The sequence below is a fragment of the Chiloscyllium punctatum genome, unplaced genomic scaffold (genome assembly GCF_047496795.1).
Source record: "Chiloscyllium punctatum isolate Juve2018m unplaced genomic scaffold, sChiPun1.3 scaffold_148, whole genome shotgun sequence".
Lineage (NCBI taxonomy): Eukaryota > Metazoa > Chordata > Chondrichthyes > Orectolobiformes > Hemiscylliidae > Chiloscyllium > Chiloscyllium punctatum.
The window spans coordinates 267206-291567 of record NW_027309882.1 but is presented as its reverse complement, the minus strand read 5'-3'; the positions used below and the strand labels follow the sequence as shown (position 1 = coordinate 291567).

At 44.7% G+C, this 24362-nt stretch overlaps 1 long non-coding RNA gene across 2 annotated transcripts in view; it reads right to left on the bottom strand.

Moving 5' to 3' along the window:
• LOC140471667 (uncharacterized) overlaps positions 1 to 24362 on the bottom strand; it is a 74673-nt gene that overhangs the window by 26515 nt on the left and 23796 nt on the right. For both annotated transcript variants that reach the window (XR_011957151.1, XR_011957152.1), the window contains exon 4: positions 14211 to 14410. This is a non-coding gene — a long non-coding RNA (uncharacterized lncRNA). The remainder of the gene's footprint in view (positions 1 to 14210; positions 14411 to 24362) is intronic.

The following is a 24362-nucleotide window of genomic DNA, read 5'->3' as shown; positions in this document are numbered from 1 at the left end:
GCACGGCGCTTAAAATCAATCCCCTTGCTAAGGAAAGCCAACACAACATATGCCTTTTTAACAACCCTACCAACGTGCGTGGCAACGTTGAGGGATCTATGGACACGGACCCCATGACCTCTCTGTTCCTCCACACAGCCAAGTATTCTGCCTTTCGCCCTGTTTTCTGTATTCAAGTTCAACCTTCCAGAATGAATCATCTCACACTTTTCCAGAGTGGACTCCATCTGCCACTTCCAGCCCAGCTCTGCGTCCTGTCAATGTCCCATTGCAACTGACAACAGCCCTCCACATTCCTCACCACTCCACCAACCTTCATGTTATTGGCAAACTTACTAACCCACTCTCCAACATACTTGTCCAAGCCATTTATAAAAATCACAGAGAGCAGAGTCCTGGAGCTGATTGTTACAGAACACCACTGGTCACTCAGATCCAGGCTCAATACTGTCCATCTGCTGCCACCCTCTGTCTTCTCTCGGCCATCCGATCCTGTATCCAGACAGACAGATTTCCCTGTATCCCAATCATCCTTCTTTTCTGAATGAGCCATTAAGTATTCTGTCATATCCTCAAATAATTCAATAAGGTTTGTGAGGCATGACCCACCCCTCAAAAACCCATGCTGACCATATCTAATTCAACTGCGGTTTTCCAAGTAGTCGTAAATCCCGTCTTTGGTGTCCTCATCAATAATCTGCACACCACAGACATTAGACCAAATCTGTAATTCCCAGGATTCTGCCTCCATAATATGGTACAGACTCTACAAATCTTCTCTCCTCTGCCATGTTCCCCAGAAGGGCACTGGAGGGTGGTGGGGGTTACAGAGGTAGGGAGGGATATCAGGACACGAGGACATTAGGAGGGTTGCAATGCCAAAAGGAGGCTTCAGTAATTGTGAGGTTTAATGGTGATGAAGGCATTTGAGGAGGGAGGTAGGATTATAGGGAAATGAGAGGTTTCATAGTTTAGGTGTTTTGCTAGGGCTTCAAGAGGTTACTGAGTTGGGGAGTTTTAAGCACTTGTGGATATTACATAAACATGTGATTTTAGTTGCAGTGGCAGGAAGAGGATGCAGGAAGCTGGAGAGTATGGGGTCTGAAAGAGGTTATACAAATGGGAAGAGTTGTCAGGAGTGGAGGTGTTTACAGAGGTACCAATGGTCTGATCTGGAGCAGAGGACCCAGATTGGGAGGGACGTGGGGACTGGAGGTGGTTTCACAGAGAGGGAGGACCATAGACCCACAGGAGGTTACAGAAATGTGGAGAGCTGTAGGGCTGACAGGTTAATGGAGTTGGGAATGTTGGGAGGGATAGAGAAGTTTACAGGGATAAGGATGTTTGTAGGCCAGGGCTGGATTACACAGACAGGGACTGTTTTAGTGAGCTGAGCAGATTACAGAGATAAAGAGGTTTGTATCATCTGGCGGAACAAACAGAGATATGCAGGGTAGTCGTGACTGAAGATGTTTATAGATATAGGAAGGCTTAGGTTCTGGGGGTTATTTAGACATGGAGGTTGTGGAATCTGGATTCGATTTTGAGAGATTGAGGTAGCAAGTTTGGTTGGAGACAGTTTCACACATAAGGGAACATAGCACAAACAGAAGGAAGTTCCTGCGATACGGAGGGTTCGAGTGGAGAGTGATGTTTACACAGATAGGGGTGTAAGAGCTGGAGAAGGTTATGGAGATGGGTAGGTGGATGAAGATACAGGAGGAGCTTACATTGACAGGGTGGGTGATAGTGACGGGAGGATGGCACATAGTTAATGAGTCTTGTAGGAACAGGACCGAGAGAGGCACAGGCATTGGAGTGGGATGTACAGATCAGGAGTGTTGCAGGGACCTGAGAGGATAACACAGATAGGGATGGTGTTAGGGTCTCCACAGACTGATGGTGTTTTAGGGACTGGAAGAGGTTATGTAGACAGGGAGGGCTGTAAGAGCTGCAGGAGCTTATGGAGAGTTGAAGAGTTGGAGCAGTTCACAGAGGAAGGTTTCTCTGACAGGAGTAGATCACAGATAGTGAAGGTTGTGTGGCTTGAGAATGTTAAAGAGAGGGAGAGTTTTCCGGTCCGGAGGATATTACACTGACAGGAACAGTTGAAGAGACTGAAGCAAAAGTGCACGGAAAAGGTTACACAGATAAGGAGGTGAGTAGGGACTGAAGGTGAATACACAAACATGGAAGGTTGTATTATTAGACGGAGCTGAGAGGGATAGGGACTGGTGTAGGGATTTACACAGATAGGGAAGGTTGTGTTTTTGGAGAAGGTTACACTGATACAGACAGTGTTAAAGAGTGTTGAATGGACTACAGAAGAGCTCAGAGAGAATGAATTCTGGTGAGTGGAGCAGGTTACAGACACAGAGATGGCTGTCGGGTTGAACAGAGCTTCTACAGATCCGCAGTGCTGTAAGGCTGGAGGGAGGTTACAATAATAAGGGTTACCTACACTTCAGGACTTTTTTGATACAGAGAAATTCTCAGAACGGGATTGTCAAAAGGAAGTACAGAAAGTCCAGATGAGTTTACAGAGAGATAAAGGTTTTTGGGGTTTTCAGGATGGAACAGTGATTGGGAGTGATGTAACAAATGTCAACAGTTATAGGGAGGGTTCTAAAAGCAGGAAGAGGTGACAGTCATAGCGATCGTGGTAAGGACTGGAGAAGCTGACATCGCCAAGGAGTGTTTTAGAGTCTGTTGGAGATTACACATATAAGGAGAGTATTGGAGATAAGGCAAGGTTCAAGAGACAGGGATAGTTGACAGGACTGGACAATAACCTGAATAGAATCTCCACAGTGTGGAAAAAGGCCATTCGGCCCAACAAGTCCACACCAACCCCTCTAAAGAGCATCCTAACCAGACCCATCCCTCTCCCGTCCAATAAACCCTGCATTCCTCATGGTGAACTCACCTAAACCACACTTGCCTGAATACTACAGTCAATTTATGACGGCCTATCCACGTATCGTGCAAATATTGGACTATGGCAGGAAACCAGAACACCCGGAAGAAACCCACACATTCGGGGGGAGAACATGCAAAGTCCACACAGAGAGTCGGCCAAGGCTGGAATTGAAGCCAGGTTCCAGGCACAGTGAGGCTGATTATACAGAGCACTGCAGAGATTGGACTAGGTCACAAAGTTCACAAGGGTTTATTCGAACAGGAGGAAAATATAGTCAGGAACAGGAGAAGCTTACATAAATGGTGTCCATGAGAGGGACTGGAGGAGGTTAATGCAATAGGGAGGGTTGTGCATTCTCTCGACAATTAGAGGTAGGGACAGTTGGGGACACTGGATGAAGTTAGTCATACTCAGAGTTGTACACACTCTGAGTAAGGGCAGATGGAGTTTACTTCTGATCACTGTGAGGTAATGCACTGTGGGAAGTCTCATAAGCGAAGGATATACATCATGAAGAGTAGGTCCTGCTGGAGAACTGAGTAAAAACGGGACCTTGGTGGGGAAGTCCCTGGATGTTTGAAGGTGTCAGCACAGGTTGACAGGGTGGGGAAGGCACCTGAACTGGGAGCAGGAGGGGGACCCACATCCTGATGGGGCGAATTGTTAGAGCTGCTTGAGAGGATATAATCTAATCTGGCAGGGTGTTGGACCTTAAACAGTCATAAGGCCAGAAAGAAGATTGAGGTTGGTGCACAAGTTAAAGACAGCAAGTTCAGCAGACAAGGCAGGCAAGAACATAGCAGGGAATGGGGAACTGGGAACTGATGATTAAAGTGCATTTATTTCAATACAAGGGGCCTGACAGCTAAGGAAGATGAACTCACGGCATGGATTGGAACATGGGACTGGCATATTATAGTTATTACAGAAACAAAACTGATGGAGGGACAGGACTGGCAGCTCATTGTTTCAAGGTGGAGATGCTACAGGAAGCATCGAAGGGGAGGCAGGAGAGGACGCGTGGTGGGGGGTTTTCATTGCATGAATCATTACATCAGTACCTAGAGAGGATATTCCTGTGGGATCACCCAGTGAAGCTATGTTAGTGGAACTGAGAAATAAGAATGGGTCATCACTCTGACACGATTGTCTTACTGACCCCGAATAATCAGTGGCAGACTGAGGAACAAACATATCAGGAGATCTCAAATATCAATCATAATAATAGTGCTGTATATGGTTGGGGTTTTTAAACTTTCCAAACCTCGACTGGGACTGCCAATGTTCAGCGTTTGCAAGGGAGGAATTTGGTAATTGTGTTTCAGAAAACTCCCAATCAATATGTAAATGGCCTGAAAAGAGAAAGGGGCAAAACCTGACCTCCCCTTGGGAATTCAGGTAGGGAAAGGGACTGAGGTGTGAGTGGGAAAGCATTTTGCCAAAGTGACTCAAGTCTATTCGTTTGAAAATAGTGATGGAAAAGGACAGGGCTGGTCCACAGGTTCAAGTTATAAAATGGGGCCAGGAATATTAGCCAGGAACTCTCAAAAGGTGATTGGGGAGTCTATTTGCAGGGAAAGGGAAGTCTGGCAAGTGAGGAAAAATTTAAAAGTGAGATATACTGAGCAATCACCACCTGTTTGTGTGCAGGTCAATGCTGACAGCGTTCGGAAACACTGGCTGTCTACTGAGGGTCTGGTCAAGGAAAAGGGGGCACGTGTCAGGTATAGCCAACTGGACCAAGGGAATCCCTGAGGATCACAGGGGCTGTAGGAATACACTTTGGGTAGATATCAGGATTGCAGCAAGTGTCCATGCATTAGCCTTGGCAGAGAATGATAAGGAGAATCCAAAAGTGATTGTATAAATATATTGAGTAAAAGAGTAACTCGAGACAAAATAGTGTCCCTTAAAGATCAATGAGCCCATTGGTGTGTGGAACAGCAGGATATGGGTAAGACCTTAAACACATTTTTCCCTCCAGGACTTACTGTGGACAAAGACTGGGGAACTCAGGGAACAAGAGTAATACATTAGACCACATTTGGAGTTCTCTGCAATTCCAGTCTCCCTGCTATAGGAAGGATGTTGTGAAATTTTAAAGTGTTCAGAAAAGATTGACAAGATGTTGCCAGGGTTGTTGCTGAATAAGCTGGGGTTATTTTCCCTGGAGCATCGGAGACTGAGGGGTGACCTGACAGAGGTTTATATAAACATGAGGTGTCTGGATTTGGTCAACATTCAAGGTCTTTTACCAGGGGTTGGAGTGTCCAAAACTAGAGGGCATAGGTTTAAGGTTAAAGGGGAAAGGTTTAAACGGCACTGAATGGACAGCTTTTTTATGCACACAGAGCTGAGAGAAAGTAGCAGATACTGATACTATGACAACATTTAAGAGATATTTGGATGGGTATATGAATAATAAGGGTTTAGAAGTACATGGGCCAAATGCTGGTAAATGGGATGGATTTATTTACATCTCCTGGTCAGCATCGACGAGTTGGACCGAAGGGTCTGTTTCCATGCTGTACATCTCTATGACTTGAAAAGAGTGCATGTTATAAAAGGTTTTAAAACACAAAGCTACGGAAAAACCCAGGATCTGATTCAGTGTATCACAGAACATTGTGGAGCCCCGAGCAAAGATATTTGTGCCATTGATAGCCATGTGTGATGTGCTGGAAAGGCTGAAAGGTGGCATAGCGGACAGTGAAGACGTTGTAGTCGAGGATAAAGGGAATGGCCCTCAGGACAACTCCATACAAACCTGTCACGGTGGACGCTGCAAGACATGTCAGATTGTGGACATAGATACCACTATTACGTGTGGGAAAACTCCCACCTTGTACATACCAAAATGCTGTCTCTTAAAGATCAATGAGACCACTGATGTGTGGAACAGCAGGATATGTCTAAGGCCATGAACACATTTTTTACTCCAGAACTTACTGTGGACAAACACTGGGGAACTCAGGGAACAAGAGTAATATGTTAGACCACATTTGGAGTTATCTGCAATTCCAGTATCCCCGCTATAGGAAGGATGTTGTGAAAGTTGAAAGTGCTCAGAAAAGATTGAAAGTACTCATGTGACTCAGCCCACATTATCTATCTTATACGTTGCAGGCAAGGATGCCCGGAGGCATGGTACATTGGGGGAACCGAGCAAAGGCTACGACAACGGATGAATGGGCACTGCACAGCAATCAACAGACAGGAGATTTCCCTCCAGTTGGGGAACATTTCAGTGGTCCAGGACATTCAGCCTCAGACCTTCGGGTGACCATCCTCTAAGTTGGACTTCGGGACAGGCAGCAGAGAAAACTGGCCGAGCAGAGACTAATAGCTAAGTTCGGTACCCATAGGGAGGGCCTCAACCGGGACCTTGGGTTCATGTCACATTACAGGTGATCACCATTGTACTACACACACACAGATATTCCTACACACATGCTCTCTCACATACACACGGACACAGGTACACACAGACAGGCACACAGACACCCACACACACCTTTATAGACACACACACTCCCACACTCACACATGGACTCCCTCACAGACTTAAGACACTCTGCAACCACTACACACACACTTTCTCACACTCACAACCCCCACCCCAGATAGACACACACAGACAGACAAAGACCCACAGACACACATATATTTTGTGGGGTGAATTTGTACTTGCAGGATTATATTGTACTTTGCTCAAAAACTGCATGCATTCATGTAGAACTCTGAGCTCAAAAACTGCATGAATTTATGTCAAACTCTTATCTCACTTTTTAGATTAGAATCAATCTAAATATCAGGTCATAGACAGAGAACACAGGGGGCTAACACCTTCAACATAGTGTCCAGCTATCACCATTGTTAACAGCTAACCCGAGAATTCAACTTTAAAAAAAATGTTTTGTGATTTACACATGAAAGAAGTGAAACTATCACTGTATTCTAAACGATGAAAGGCTTAACAGACAATCAATTCTTCAATGTATAATGTCAGTTACATCACACTAAAGTTTTGCTATAAATTCTGTGTTACGATCGAGCCCTCCACTATCACCTGATGAAGGAGCGTTGTTCCGAAAGCTAGTGTGCTTCCAATTAAACCTGTTAGACTATAATCTGGTGTTGTGTGATTTTTAACTCTCTTCAATAAGGTAGATTGATTTGTGACACAGAGATAAATGAAATTTAGACATCAGAGAGACGTGGTTACAGGGCGAACAAAAGGTGAACATAAATATTCAATGGATCACAACCTTGTGGAAACTCACGAAAATGGGTAACGCTAACAATAATGGATATGAAAGGCATTACAGAGAAATCATTTGACCTCAGATCATGAAGTAGAGTCAGTCTGAATGTAAATTCTGGCTACTACTTGCCAAGGACACAAGCAGCAGAACAGTTTTAGCCACCGAACAGCATTCCATTGCTCATCACTGCATTACACAGGAACTCATTGGAATTTTTTAACAAACACTTTGTGATAATTTTGGGAAACTTCAATATTCCCATCATCTGGGACAGTCACAATAACAACAGTGATATTGGAAAAGTAGTTCAGAGAATTTTTTTCAGTGTTTCTTTGAATAACAAATTGTGCAACTGGCAAGGGATGTAACTATCTCAGAGCGACCGTTGTGTGATGAAACTTAGTGAATGAGTAATGTCACCTGGAGAGATCCTTCGGGAAATTATGATAAAGTGCAGTTTAAAGAAATATGAAGTTTTAAAGTGAATCACAGAAAGGACATGCTACAACTAGAAACAAAAACAGCCAATGACATGGGTTTGAGATGAGAACTGACCAAGGTAAGCTGACCAAAACAGACTGAAATATGTGCCTGTAAATGAACAGTGGAAAACATTTGAAAGAACAGTGTAAATCACTCAACAAAAGAACATTCCACTGAGACAGACAAAACCTCAGCAAGAAATTCCCACCGGCCTCTCAGTCAGGACAAAATGGATCATATTAGATTATGAGGCTTAGAAAATCACCAAAAAGTACTTAAAATCCTGAAGAGAGAGAGTTTTTTTAGGAGTAAGTGTTAAAGGGATTGCAAAGGGTCTGCTAGCAGAAGTTGGGCAGTGGGAAGGGGAATCAGTGTAAGGGTTCAATGTCACAAAAGGAACAGGGAGAGGTGAAAGTGCCAGAGGTGGTAAGAGTGTTGCTGAGAGTGGTCAGGGCCTGAACGGTGTTACAAAACCAGTACGGATTGCTGCAGCTGGAGGGGTTTGCAGAGGTAGAGAGGGACATATGTATTTTTATTTATTCATTCATGGGATATGGGTGTCACTGGTAATTACCCAGAGGACAGCTCAGAGTCAGCCATATTGCAGTGGGTGTGGAGTCACATGTTAGCCAGGTCAGGTTAAAATGTCAGATGGTCTACACAAAAGGAGGTCAGGGAACCAGATGAGTTCTTCCCTCTGATCAACAACGCTTTTATGGTGGCCTGACCAATGTCTTGTACAGGTACAACATGATATCCCAACTCCTCCTCTCAATACTCTCCCCAATGGAGGTAACCATCCCAAACGTCTACTTCACCAGCCTGTCTACCTGTGACACCACTTTCAAAGAACTGTGTACCTGCATCCCTGGGTCACTGACTGACAACACTACCCAGGGCCCGAACATTAACTGTACAAGTCCCACCCTGGTTTGTTTCACCAAAATGGAACACTTCACATTTATCTAATTAAACTTCATCTGCTATACTTCAGCCCACTATCCCAGCAGTACTGTTCATCCTATTGTATCACAGATAACCTTCATCACTGTCCAGTTTACCACCAATTTCAGTGTCACTCAAAAAACTTACTTAACTGACTTAACAATATTCCCATCCAAACCATTTATCCAAATAACAAACACCAGGGGACCCACTCCATCGCTGGTCACATGTCTCCAGTCAGAAAAACAACATGTCTCCCACCACCCTCTGCCTGCTACCATCAAGCCCAATTTTCTGTCCAGCTGACAAACTCCTCCTGAACGCCATAACCTTTTACACTGATCTGAGCTTATTACCCAGTTTACCATATGACACGTAGAACACAGAACAGTACAGAACAAGACCCTTCGGCCGTGATGATATGCCAATCTTTTCTCCGACCATAAGATCAAAAATAAAAGTGGCAGATAGAGTTTAATTCAGATAAATGCGAGGTGCTGCATTTTGGGAAAGCAAATCTTAGCAGGGCTTACACACTTAATGGTAAGGTCCTAGGGTGTGTTGCTGAACCAAGAGACCTTCAGGTGCAGGTTCATAGCTCCTTGAAAGTGGAGCCGCAGATAGATAGGATAGTGAAGAAGGCGTTTGTTATGCTTTCCTTTATTGGTCAGAGTATTGAGTACAGGAGTTGGGAGGTCATGTTGCGGCTGTACAGGACATTGGTTAGGCCACTGTTGGAATATTGCGAGCAATTTGGTTTCCTTACTATCGGAAAGATGTTGGGATACTTGAAAGGGTTCAGAAAAGATTTACAAGGATGTTGCCAGGGCTGGAGGATTTGAGCTATTGGAAGAGGCTGAACAGGCTGGGGCTGTTTTCTTTGGAGCGTAGGAGGCTGAGGAGTGACATTACAGAGGTTTACAAAATTATGAGGGGCATGGATAGGGTAAATAGACAAAGCCTTTTCCCTGGGGGTGGGGTATCCAGAACTAGAGGGCATAGGTTATCGATGATATAAAAGAGACCTAAGGCGCAACTTTTTCATGCAGAGGATAGTATGTGTATGGAATGAGCTGCCAGAGGAAGTGGTAGGGACTGGTACAATTACAACATTTAAGAGGTATTTGTTTGGGTATTTGAATAGCAGGGATTTGAAGGGATATGGACCAGGTGCTGGCAGGTGGGACTAGATTGGGTTGGGATGTCTGGTCGGCATGGACAGGTTGGACTGAAGTGTCTGTTTCCATTTTGTACATCTCTAGGACTCTAACTTCCATACCATTCATTTTATTATCATCCATGTGCCTATCCAGAAGTATATTAAATGTCCCCAATACATCTAATTTTACCGCCACCGCTGGCAGTGGATCCCACTCAGCCACCACTCTGTATGTAACAAACCTACCTCTGAAATCTCCCCTTCACCATCCACTAATCACCCCAAAATTATACCCCCTTGTAATAACTATTTATATGAGGGTAAAAAATATCTCTCTCTATTCAATCTATGACTCTCATCACCTTGTTCACCTCTGTCAAGTCACCCCTCACCCTTCTTCACTCCAATGAGAAAAGCCTTAGCTCCCTCAACCTTTCTTCATAGGACATGCCCTCCAGTACAGGTAGCAACCTGGTAAGTCTCCTCTTTACACTATCTAAAGCTTCCGCATCCTTTGTGCAATGAAGGGACCAAACCTGAACACAATATTCCAAGTGGGGTCGAACTAGATCTCTATAGAGCTGCAGCATAACCTCACGGCTTTAAAAATCAAACCCAAACAAATGAAATCCCACACAATATATTGTTTCTTAACAAGCCAATCAGCTTGGGTGGCTACTTTGAGGGATCTAGGGACTTGGTACCCAAGATCCCTCTGTTCCTCCACACTGCCAAAGATCGTACCTTTAACTCTGCATTCTGCATTCAAATTCAATCTTCAAAATGAATGACTTCACACTTTTCCAAGATTGAACTCCATCTGCCACTTCTCAGCCCAACTCTGCATCCTGTCAATGTTCCGTTGCAACCTACAACAGCCCTTCACACGATCAACCACTCCACCAACCTTCGTGTCATTGGGAAACTTACTAACCCCTCTTTCAATCACACATCCAAGTCATTCATAAACTCACAAAGAGCAGAGGTTCTGTAACCTCTCCCTGCAGAAAACCACTGGTCTCTGAGCTCCAGGATGAATGCTTTCCATCTATCATCACCCTCAGTCTTCTGTTTACAAGTAATCCTGTATCCCGACAGACAGGTTTCCCTGTATCTCATGCCTCCGTACTTTCTGAATGAGCCATAAAGGTGTTTCATCACATTCTCAAAAGATTCAACAAGACTTGTAAGGCATGACCTGCCCCTTACAAAACTATGCTGACTATCTCTAAACAAACTATGGTTTTCCAAGGAATAATAAATCCTGTCTCCCAGAGTCCTCTCCAATAATCTGCACACCACAGACATAAGACATAAGGTGTTCAATTCCCAGGATTATCCCTATTCCCTTTCCTGAACAAGGGAATAATATTTTACTGCCTCCAAACATCTGGTCCGACTCCAGTGGACAGTGAGGCTGCAAAGGTCATTACCAGGTGCTCAGTAATCCACTCCATTGGTTCCTGTTGTAACTTTGGACGCATCCAGTCTGGTTCAGTGACTTATGTATCCTGATCTTTTACAAAATTCTCAGCACATCCTCCTTCGTAACATCCACCTGTTCATGTACATCAGCCTGTTTCACGCTGTCCTCACAAATGACAAGACCCTTCTCAGCAGTGAATACTGAGGCATAGTATTCATTAAAGAACTCCCCTACCTCCTGTGACTCCAGGCACAAGTTCCTTTCACTATCCCAGATTGGCCTTTTCCTCACTCTGGCCATGCTCTTGTTCCTCCCATAAGTGGAGAATGCCTCACGGTTTTCCTTAATCCTTCCCAACAATGCTTTTTCATGCACCCTTCTAGTTGCCCTAAGTCCATCTCTTGGTTCTTTCCTGGTACCTTCAGAGAATCCCTACAGTGTGGAAACAGGCCATTTGGCCCAACACCTCCATATCAACCCTCCAAACAGTATCCAACCCAGCCCCATTCCCCACCCTATTACTCTCCATTCGCCCTGACTAATGCCCCAAACCTACCCATCCCTGAACACTATGGGTAATTTAGCATGGCTAAGGCACCAAACTGGCACATCTTTGGGCTGTGGGGGGGAAACCGGAGCACCTGGAGGAAACCCACAGGGAGAATGTGCAAACACCCCAGAGACAGTCGCCTGAGGCTGGAATCGAAATGGAGTCCGTGGTGCTATGAGGTAGCAGTGCTAACCACTGAGACACCGTGCCACCCAATGTTACTCTCTGGAGCCCTGTCTGATCCTTGCTTCCTCAACCTTAAGTCAGCTTCCTTCTTTCTCTTGATTAGATGCTAAAGTCCACGTAGACAATGTTGACTGCTCTGCTTTCATCTATCCTTGGCCACCTCCTCAAAGAGTCAATCCGGTTTGTGAAACGTGGTTTTCCACTCACAAAGCCATGCTGACCATCTCGAATCAGCCCTTGCCTTTATAAATGTAAGGATCTCTTTTCTCTCAGAATGTCCTCCAACAACTTCCCCATCACTGTTCTCATGGGGCTGTAATTTCCTGGCTTTTCCCTGCAGTCCTTCAGTGATGGAACAGCATTAGCCAACCTCCAGTCGTCCAACATCTCACTGTGCCTGTTGATAGTATACATAACTCTGTAAGGGATACTGCAATCTCTTCCCTAGCTTCCCAAAATATTCTAGGATTGACCTAATGAGCTACTGAGGATTGATCTACCTTTATTTGTTTTAAGATTCCAGCACTTTCTCTTCTCTGTTGAGGATTCTTTCCAAGACATCACTATTTATTTCCCCAAGTTCCCGAGCTTCCATGTCTTTCTCCACAGTAAATACTGACAAGATTATTTTGTCTAATATCTCACCCATCTCCTCTGGTTCCACACATAGGTGACCTTATTGATCTTTAAGGAGCCCTATTCTCTCCGAAGTTACTCTTTAGCCCTTATTGAAAATTGCATAATAGGCTTCTGATAATTCAAATACACCATATCCCCTAGACCAGTACACCCCTCCTACTCCCTTACAATTCTGCCATTTATATTCACACCAACAAATTCAATCCAACAGGCTCGTTGCTGGATCAGTCGGCATGGAGACCACTGTCACACACCGTTACTGTACTGCCCTTGCCATAAGTACATTCAGTGTCCTGACTGTAACCATATTGACATTCTCATCACTGTTTGTTGCCTACAAAAGAATTCCTGCTAACGGTTGCTGCTGCTTGCTTATTCTCAGCTCTACTTTTGATATTCAGATCCACATGACTGTCTCATTAATGCATTAACCTCAAGCTTCCTTCATAACTTGTTGGCTTTTTGCCCAGTCTGCATATCGGTACTAGATTGGGTTGGGATAGCTGCACAGCGGTTGGACTGAAGGGTCGGTTTCCATGCTGTACATCTCTCTGCTCTCTGGCTCTATCCAAACAACCCTTCAGTATTCACTTCCCAGTGATGGTCATTCTGCAGCTACATCTCCGGAATGACAGTTCCATCATATCTGTTCCCTGTCATTCCATCTTCCTTATGGCGAATACAGGGAGTCATTCCTCAGGAGTGGGGGGTTGAACAGATGCGTAGAGGTTACAGAGATAGGGAGGCTAAGAATTAAACAGAGTTACATCTGGTCAAGAATGTCAGAGGGACAAAGGTGTTTGGGGATTGGAGGAATTTACAGAGATAGAGGGAGGTGGATTAGATTCTGGAGATAGGGATAGGGATGGAGATAGGAAGAGGCAGGCAGACTGAGAGGCACAGACAGGGGGCTGTTTCATCTCGGAGATTACTGTGTATATTAACAGAGATATGGAAGGTTGTTGTGACTGAAGACATTTACAGATATAAGAAGGCTTCTAGGCTCTGGAGGCTACAGAGATAGGAAGGCAATGGAGAATGCCAGGTTACTGGGTTGGAGACAGTTACACAGATGGGGAGGGTTGCACAAACTGAAAGAGGTTCCTGTGGTCGGGAGGGGTATGGTGTCGGGAATGAGGGTGAAATTTAACAAGATAAAGATCAAAGAATTGGAGAAGGATAAGGAGATTACAAATTTTTCACAGCTAAGGAAGGGTTGTAGGAGCTGGAGAAGATTACATAGATAGGGACGGATGGAGAGGTTAAAGACAAATACATAGACATGGAGGGTGGTATTGGTGGGAGGAGCTTACAGGGATAGACAGGGCTGTCAGGATTTACAGGGATGAAGGAATTTAGTATCTACTGCATAAGGTTACGGATTAGGGTATTAGGGACTGGAGAACCTGACAGAGACAGAGACAGAGACACAGAGAATGATGTGGACTAGAGGAGATTTCAAACTGAGGAAGGATTATCGGGACTGGAGAATATTACAGAGATCACGAACACAGCATGGGTCAGGATTGATGCCTGCGATCCCCTGTGCTGTTGCATTGAGGACCAGTACAGAAGAGGTGAAAGCAGGACCCTCACAAGATGGTGGAAATGAAGTCTAGAATGTTGCTGTTCCTTACCCAGCTCTGTATCTATGTCCGGTCTTCCAGGTCTGAATATAGAAATCCACTACCTCCACCCTGTGCTGTTCACTGTGAGCGATCTTAACAGCTGCAGGAATTACTGAAGGCTCCAGATCTCCCTCTCCATCTCTCTCTGGCTGACCAACCAGTTTCAATGAGGTGATGGATGAGACAGGAGTTAGGAACATCCTGATGATCTGCATGAGACAGAAATAGACAGAATGGGAAATTAGACTGATGCAATAACACATGCAGAGGGGCGCTGAGTTCAGCAGAGATCTCGATAATCCCATTCTCCATCCCTTGCCTGTGCTGCTGCATCTCTCTGGAGTGGACAATTCTGTTGACTCAGGATCTCAGACCATCTGTAAGAGGGAGAATTGCTGACAGAGGCAGTAAATAGACGGACACAGCGAGGGATACCAGAGAGAGAGATACTGAATGATATCACATTATTAGACACTGTATTAACAGGGAATTGTTTGAATTTGTAACAAACACACTGGGATAATTGTGAGGGGATTCAACCTTCCTATCTCGTCATCTCTTTGGCAGTGGCTCACAGATGAGGCTGACTGTCTCCCACTCTCAGTGGGGGTGGGGGAGTCTGGAGTTGGCTGTACAGACCGATGTGGCCTTCCACAGACTCTGTTACACTTGAGGCAGAAAGTGGACATGGAAAGGGGGTGGGTGGGGCGTTGATATGACAGCGCGCTCCTTGTGCTGTTTTCTCCTGGATTCCCGTTTTCCCCACAGTAAGTCTCGAGGTACTCGACACCTTCCCAATGCTCCTTCCCCACTTCAGATGGTCTTGGCCGATTTGATTAAGAGATGAAGAAGAACCGACCAATTCTGAAGTAACCAACATTTAGAAATGTGGAGGAGTGCAGTAGGAAGAGGAAATATTGTCAGTGTTTAATCAGAGTAGTGGAACAGGGAGAATTGAAGGTGCTGGAGGTGGTGAGAGTGTTACAGAGAGGGGCAAAGGCCTGAACAACATTACAAAGCCAGTATGGATTGCTGCAGCTAGAGCTGTTTGCAAAGGTAGGGGAAGACATATGTATTTTTCATTGATTCATTCATGGCCTGAGGATGTCACCACATGGACCAACATACATTACCCTCCTGCTAATTGCCCAGAGGCAGCTCAGAGTCAGCCATATTGCTGTGGGACTGGAGTCACATGTGAGCCAGACCAGGTAAGAATGTCATATATCCCTCCCTAAAGGACATACGTGAACAAGTTGATTTTTTTCCAGATAATCAACAATGTTTATACAGAGCCCTCACTCATGTCCTGTACAGATACACCATGACATCCCAACTCCTACTCTCAATGCTCTGCCCAATGAAGGGTAACCCTCCCAAACGCCTGCTTCACCAGCCTGTCTACCTGTGACGCTACTTTCAAAAAACTGTGTACCTGCATCTTGCAATTCTCCACCTGTTATTCCTAACCTCACTGGTCCAGCAGTACTGCTGATCCCATTGTACTCTTCGATAACCCTCTTCACTGTCCACATTATCACCAATTTCAGTCTCACTCACAAACTTGCTAACCATGACTCCTGTTTATCATTTATTATATAAATGATGCACAACAGTGACCCAGCACTGAACCCATGGCACACTGTTTGTACAGGCCTGTAGTTTGAGCAGCAACCCTCTATGAACACGCTCTGTCTCCTACCGTCAATCCTGTTTTGTATCCAGTTGGTGAGTGCTCCCTGGTTATGTCTAATCTAAACTTACGATCCGGTCTGCCATGCAGAACCTTGTCAAAGGTCTTGATAAAGTTCATGTGGACATCGTGTACTGCTCTGCTTTGACCTCTCACTTGTCTACCTCCACACTCAGGTTTGAGGCATTATTTCCCGTGCACAAAGCCATGCTGATGATCGTTAATCTGTCCTTACCTTTCCAAATGCACGATGATCGTTTCTCTCAGAATCTCCTCCAACAACTTACCACCTCTACCATCAGTCTCAAAGGTCCGTAGAAGCTGTTGATGATGCAAATATCTCTGGTCCTGTAATTTCCTCCCTCGCTTCTCACATTGCGCTGGGATACATCTGACCATGTCCCAAGGTTTTATCTAACTTATTGCATTTTGAGACATCCAGCACCTCCTGTTCTCCAATGTGCACTCTTTTCAAGACATCCCTATGTATTTTCCCAAGTTCCCGAGCTTCCATGTCTTTCACCACAGTAAATCCTAACACAAAATATTTGTTCAATATCTCACCCATCAGCAGTGATTCCACACAGACAGCCTCATTGACCTTTCAGGGGCCCTATTCTCTCACGAGCTAAGTTTTAGCCCTGGTTGAAACTTGTCTAAATGCTTCTAAAATTTCAAATATTCCTCTACCGCAATTTGCCTCCCCACCCTTATCTATTCTGCATTTATGGTCACACCAAAATATAGAATCCAACAGATTTAAAAATATTCCCCTTTTATAAAATCATACACCTCCCATTGTTTCTAAGTATCCAGTTATTATTTATTGTCATATCCTTCATAACACATTCCAGCACATTCCCCACTTACTGTCAAGCTAACACCGTTTGGTTCAGACTGACTGCACAAAGGTTTTGGAAATCCTTGTGTATCAATCTGAAAAAGGTAGCTTACAGGATCAGCAGGTCATAGAGAAGGCAAAGGGAATGGAGTCTAAAAATAAGGAGGTCTTGCTAAAACGGTGTCAGACCACACCTAGATTATAATGAACAGTATGCGTGCCCTAAGCAAAGACATTCTTGTGTTGGAGGCAGGCCAGGGAAGGTTCACTCAGCTGATCCTGGAGATGGCGGGATTTTCCAATGAGAAGAGGTGGAGTAGATTGCCCTTGAACCTATTGGGGTTTTGAAGAATGGGAGAGAAATTGAATGAAACATCCAGGATTTGGAGGGGCTTTGACATGTTAGATGTCGTTAAGTTAGAAAATCGAACAGTACAGCAGAGTAATAGGCCCTTCGGCCCACCATGGCTGTGCTGACCATGATGCTATTCTAAACTAATCCCATCTGCCTGCACATCGGCGATATCCCTCTATTCTCTGCCTGTTCATGTTTCTGTCTAAATGCCACTTCAAAACTTTGCTCTCATTGCCACCTCTCCCACCTTCTGAGCAGCTTCTACCCTCTCGGTAAAGACAACTGGCCTCATTCATCTCACTTAAAACTTCTCACTCTCACCTTAAACCGATGCACCCTAGAATTTGATATTTCTACATTGGTAGGAGGATTCCAACTATCCACACTATTCACACCTCTCCTAATGCGATATACCTGCACTAGGTCACCCCTCAGTCTCCGATACTCACGCAAAACAATCCAACTTCATCCAACCTCCTTACAGTAGACACATTCCCATCCAGGCAACATTCTGCCAACCCTCTGTTACACCCTCCACATCCTTCCTATAGTGTGGCAACGAGAATGACACGCAATCTTTCAAACATGGCTGACTGAAGTTTCATTCAGTCACAACATGACATGCAAACGTCTGTACTCAATACTGTGCCCAATAAAGGTAAGCATACCATACTCCCCCCTCGACCACCACATCCTACTGTGTTGTTATTTTGAGGGAGCTACGGACTTGCTTCCAATGTCTCTCTGTTTATCAATGTTTCCAACTAGTCAATTAGTGTACTTCTCTCTTCCATTTGGCTTCATAAATGCATCACTTCACACCTGTCCCGATGAAATTCAATTTGCCACATCTCTGCCCAGTGTTCCAGCTGATCTACACACTGCTGCAACCTTGAACACTCTTCCTCACTATCCACAATTCCCCTAACTATCCCTAATCATTACATGCCTTTCCGAATGTCGTCTGTAAAATTACCACTCAAACTGCTGACCTTTTCATCTGAATCCCAGATATAAATTACACACAGACGTCACAGCACTGATCCTTGTGAAACAGCATTGGCCACAGATGTCCAATCAGAAATTCACCACTCCAAATGCCTCTGTCAACTATCACCAAGAAAATATTGCATCCAACTTACCAACGAGCATGGATTGTGATTTGATCTTCCAGATCTCCCTTGCTATTTGGAAGCTGTCCATTCAAAACGACTCTATATTTTGATTCCCAGATTAAATTCGCTGTCTCACCAATGCACTGACTGCGTCCTTTCTTCACAACAAAACGGGACCTTGTTTGGTTTTTTTGCTGATTCTGCCTAAATCCCCACAATCCCTCAATAATCACATTGCTGTCATGATCATTCTGCAGCCACACCTTCACAATAAAAGTTCGATCATATCTGTTCTCTTCAGTTAATGCTGTCATTCCATCTGCCTTGTTGCAAATGCATGGCGTGTGTCACCAAGTGAGGGCCTTTGAGGGATGGTTAGAGGTCATAGAGTGGGAGAGATGTCTGGGGGCGTGACAGTGTTGCAGGGTTAAACATAGTTACATTTGCTACAGAATGTCCGCAGCAGAAAATATTTTATTGTTTGGAGGAAGTCAGAGAGATAAAGCGTCTTTGATTAGATTCCAGAGATAGGGATGTGTATAGGGTTGTGGATCGTTAAACGGTCTATGTTGATCAGGGTGTAGAAACAGTCACAGGATTCCAGGATGTCGTACATTTAACAACAGTTGTGGGACCTGGAGAATATCACAGTGATAGGGAGGATGTTATGGACTGGAGAATATTACAGGGAAAGGGTGGGTAGTATGGACTGGAGAATATTACAGGGAAAGGGAGGGTGGTATGGACTGGAGAATGTTGCAAGCACATGGAAGATGATATAAGGTGGAGAATGTTGCAGCAATAGAGAGGATTATAGGGACTGGAGGATGTTGCACGGACAGGGATGAAGTTGTAGACTGGATACAGTTAGAAGGAGAGATGAATTTATGCACTGGAAGGGATGTCAGAGAGAGTGAGTGGTCTGCAAGCTGCAAGATACAAGAGGGATAGGGAAGCTTGGAGAGACTGGAAGAGAGAGTGATAGAGATCTTGTGAGAGACCAGGTTCACTTATGAGCATAGGATGTGCTACAATGAGCAGAGCCTTTTGCAGATATAAATGAGGATACAATGGCCACAAAGCAGTCACACCTATACATCGGTATATAGGAATTGAAGAGATTACACAGGCTAGGAGTGTTGTATGCAGTGGAGGAGATTAACCTGATAGGGAAGCTTTTAGAGACTCAACAATGTTAGGAAATAATGGGAGTTGCAATGGTGAGAGCAGGTTTCAACAATTCGGAGGATGTAGACCTGAAGGAGCTTTGACAGATAGCGATGGTACAGTAAAGGGAATTGTCGTGGCTTCCATTTCATAAGCAATCCATAAGCCCTTAAAACAGCCTGTTTAACATGTGCATTATCTCTCGACCATTCATCAGACAGCGCTGCAAATATTTCACTGGCTCTGCCTCCCAGCTCAGACTGAACTAGCATTACCCAGAAGACCTCGGGCCACTCTACCTGTCTATGCAATTTTTCAAATAAAATCCAGAGTTCCTTGACAGTAGAGTCACAGGTAGTTCGGATAGCGAAGAAGGTGCTTGGTATGCATTCCTTTATTGGTCAGAGTATTGAGTACAGGAGTTGGGAGGTCATGTTGCGGGTGTACAGGACAGTGGTTAGGCCACTTTTAGAATGCTGCATGCAACTCTGTTCTACTTCCAATCGGAAGGATTTTGTGAAACTTGAAAGGGTCCAAGAAAAGATTTACAACAACGTTGCCAGGGCTGAGCTGTAGGGAGAGTTTGAACAGGTGGTGGTTGTTTTTCCTGGAGAGTCAGAGGCTGAGGGTGACTTGATAGAGGTTTATAAAATCAAGAGGGGCATGGACAGGGTAAATAGACAAAGGCTTTCTCCTGGGGTGTGCGAGTCCAGAATTATAGGGCGAGGTTTAGGGTGAGAGTAGAAAGATATAAAAGATAAAATGGGGCAACTGTTTCACGCAGAGGATAGTATATGTATGGATTGAGCTGCCAGAGGAAGTGGTGGAGGCTAGTACAACTGCAACAGTTAAAAGGCATCTGGATGGGTATCTGAATAGGAAGGGTTTAGAGGGAGATGGGCCGGGTGCTAGCAGGTGGGACTACATTGGGTTGGGGCATCTGATCTGCAGGATGGGACCATGAATGGGTTGTGGAAACTGGAGGGTATTATGATTTGAACCACAGGTAATGTTTGATTGGATCTTTCAGCCAATCTTACAGGTGGTACAACTACAACATTTAAGAAGCATTTGGATGGATATATGAATAGAAAGGGTTTGGAGGGAGATAGGCCAGGTCCTGGCAGGTGGGACTAGATTGGGTTGGAATATCCTGTCGCCATGGCTGGGTTGGAATGAAGGGTCTGTTTCCATGCTGTACATCTCTATGACTATAAGATCGGCTGAATGTTCCAATCAAAAATTACCTGTGGTTCAAATCATAATATCCTCCAGGTTCCACAAGCCATCCCTTGTCCCATCCTGCAGGTTCAATGAATCCCAGAACACCTAACATTCTTCAAGACCCACGTCCCTTCCGACATTTGTACCATCCTCCAGGTTCTGCAGCCCTTCATACCTTGTAACATGGCCCAGACTCTCCAACTCCTCCTTCCTCTGCAATGTTCCCCAGAAGGGCACTGGAGGATGGTAGGGGTTACAGAGATATGGAGGGACATCAGGACGGGAGGTTTTTGCAGACATTAGGAATATATGGACTTGAGGAGGTTTCACAGTTTATGAGTGTTGTAGGGACTGGAGGAACTTGCAAAGATAGGGATAGTTTTCGATTGGAGGATTCTGCAAAAAACTTTACGTGGTTAAAGGCAGGATTCTTAGCAGTGTGCAGGAAAAAAGGGATCCTGTGTCCCTCAGGTTCCCACCCAAGTTGACAGGCTGTTAAGAAGGCGGATGGTGTGTTGGCTTTCATTAGCAGGGGGATTGAGTTTAAGAGACGTGAGATTTTGCTGCAGCTCTACAGAACCCCAGTTAGACCACACTTCGAATATTGTGAACAGTTCTGTTCGCTTCATTATAGGAAGGATGTGGAAGCTTTAAAGACAGTGCAGAGGAGATTGAGCAGGATGCTGCCTGGACTGGAGGGCATGTCCATAGAAGGTAGGCTGTGGAAGCTAGGGCTTTTCTGATCACAGCGAAGGAGGAAGAATGGTGACTTGATAGAGGTGTACAAGGGAATGAGAGGCATAGATAGAGTGGATAACCAGAGACTACTTCCCTTGGCGAAATGGCTATCACAAGGGGACATACGTTTAAGGTAATTGGCAGAAGGTTTAGCTTAGATATCAGAGGGATATGGGCCAGGTGCTGGCAGGTAGGACTAGATTGGGTTGGGATATCCTGTCGGCATGGAAGGGAATGGTACGTTATTTACACAAAGTGTGGTGGGTGCGTGGAATGGACTGCCAGCCATGGTAGTAGATTTAGACACATTACAGACATCTGAGCAACTCTTGGATAGGCACATCAATGATAGTAATATGTAAGGTATGTAGGCTCGTTTCATCTTCAGAGTAGGATAAAAGGTCAGCACAATATTGAGGGCAGAAGGGCTTGTACTGGAATGGGCTATTCCATGTTCTAAATAGCAAGGGTTATGATGGCAGCAAGAGGTTTCGGGAAGCGGGAGAGGATACGATCTGAATGAAGAGATACAAATAGGAGGCGTTGCTCAAGTTGTATGAGGTAACAGAGACAGCAATGCTCTGATCTGGAGCAGATGACCAGACTGGGAGAATTGTGGGGACTGGAGGTGCTTTCACAGGGAGGGAGGGAGCATAGAGCTGCAGGAGGTTACAGAAATGTGGAGAGCTGTCGGGCCTACAGGATTTCATGGAGATGGGGAGGTTGGGAGGAATGGAGCAGTTTACAGGGATAAGGATGTTGGTAGGATGGGGTGTTTTACACAGACAGGAATGTTTCAGGTGAATGGAGCTGAGTACAGAGATAAAGTGGGTTGTACAGATTGGAAAAACAAATAGACGTATGGAGGGTAGTCGTGACTGAAGATGTTTATAGACACAGGAAGGCTTAGGTTCTGCAGGTTATTTAGATAAAGGGGGTGTGGAATCAGACAGATTCTCCAAATGATAAAGACAGCAATTTTGGTTGGAGACAGTTCACAGTTTAGGGAGCGTTAGTAACCTCCTCCAGTTTGGTCAGAGTGGGAAGGGTTGTAAGGGGAGGGTGATGTTTACACATGTAAGAGTTGGAGAAGATTGTGGAGATGGAGATGGATGGAGACACTGGAGGAGCTTACATTGACAGGGTGGGTGCTGACAATGAAAATATATCACATAGATCGTGGGTCTTGTCGGAACTGTATTGAAAGAGTCACAGGCATTGGAATGACTTCTGCAGATTGGGAGTGTTACAGGGACTGAGAGGATTGTAGGGTCTCCACAGATTGATCGTGTCTTTAAGAATATGTAGATACGGAAATCTTAAACCCAATGCATGCAGTCTTCATTTCAAGACCAGAGCCTTATTATCCCTCATCAGCCAAGGATCCCTAACCCTGCCAGCTTTTCCCTTTACCCCAATGGGGCATACTGGTCCTGGATTCTTGAGATCACACTTTGAAAAGCCTCCCATTTGCCAGTTGTTCCTTTTCCTTCAAACAGACTCACCCAATCGATTAGAATCATAATGTGGAGGTGCCGGTGTCGGACTGCGGGTGTACAAAGTTAAAAATCACCCGACACTCGGTTCCAGTCCAATCGGTTTTATTTGAAAGCACTAGCTTTCAGAGCACTGCTTCTTCATCAGGTGGTTGGGGAGCACAATCCTAAGGTACAGAATTTATAGTAACAGGATGGCAGTGTCATGGAATATAATATCAAACAAATTTAGTTTAAGCCTTTCATCTGTTACAGTGATCACCAGCGCTTCCAAAGCGAGTTGGATTATAACTGGGCGTTGTGCAATTTTAATTTCACAGCATTGACGCTGGCCAGATCCTGCAGAATGGCCCCAAACCTGGCCCTGTTCCAGTATTCCTCTTCAATCTGTGGAGCTGCTGATCTTTTTCCATAACTATGTTAAAACGAAGACAGTTGTGGGCACTGGACCCAAAGTGCTCTCTGAATGACACTTCAGTCACTTGCCCGACCTCGTTTTCTGAGGGGAGGTCCACTGTTGCACCTGCCTGAGTAGAGTAGGGCCCTCTGCATATTGATTTAGGAACCTTCCTTGGACACCTTTGAAAAATTGCTCTCCGTCCAGGTCTTTTTATACTCTAGGTGGCCCAGTCAATACAGGGAATATTAAAATCTCCAGCCTGCACTCCTCTATTATTCCTATAGTTATCTGCAATCTCTCTATACATCTGCTCCTTTGGTATCTGTTGGGTCTACAACAGTCTACACTACAGTCCCAAAAAAGTGACCACCCCCCTTCTTCTTTCTAACTTCTAACTATGTGGAATTTTAAATGAATATATGTTTTAATAATTGGAATTAACAATCCATAAATAAGTATTGATAAAAATCCAAACACAGAGAAAGACAACAGTTCACTCTCATGTGGTCTGCAGGACATCCCCACAGCAAAGTGTTTGCTTCTCAATGACCCTGTGAAATGGGCGAGCCAGCTGCTTCGCTCAAGGGCAGCAAGGGATGGGCAATAAAGGCTAGTCAGACAGAGACACCCACTTCCCATACCTGATTTTTTTAAAAATCCATTCAGATTGGTCCCAGCACAGTTCCAGTGGAACAATGTCCTGGCCAATCACATTGGTAGATTTATGGACAGGGCTTTAAACTGACAGAGAGGATGCAGGGACATGCTTCAGGTGAAAGGAGCTTTCCAAATCCAAAGAGAAAACATGAAGCATCAGAGCAGCGTGGGAATGTGACTGAAGACAACAGAAAGGAACAGGATGGGACAAAGTTTAACTAAAACTGTAGATCAGCAAATCCATTTGTGACAGGAAATTGTGGGAACGAGTAACTTATGTTTTTTATTAATGGACAAAGTCTCTGCAACAAGGTAGATTGATTTGTGACACAGAGATAAAAGAGATTTAGGCACCAGAGAGATGTGGTTATAGGGCGAACAAAAGGTGGAACAGAAATATTCAATGGGTCACAACCTTGTGCAAATTCAGGCAAAATGGACGATGCTAACAATAATGGGTAAGAAAGGCATTACA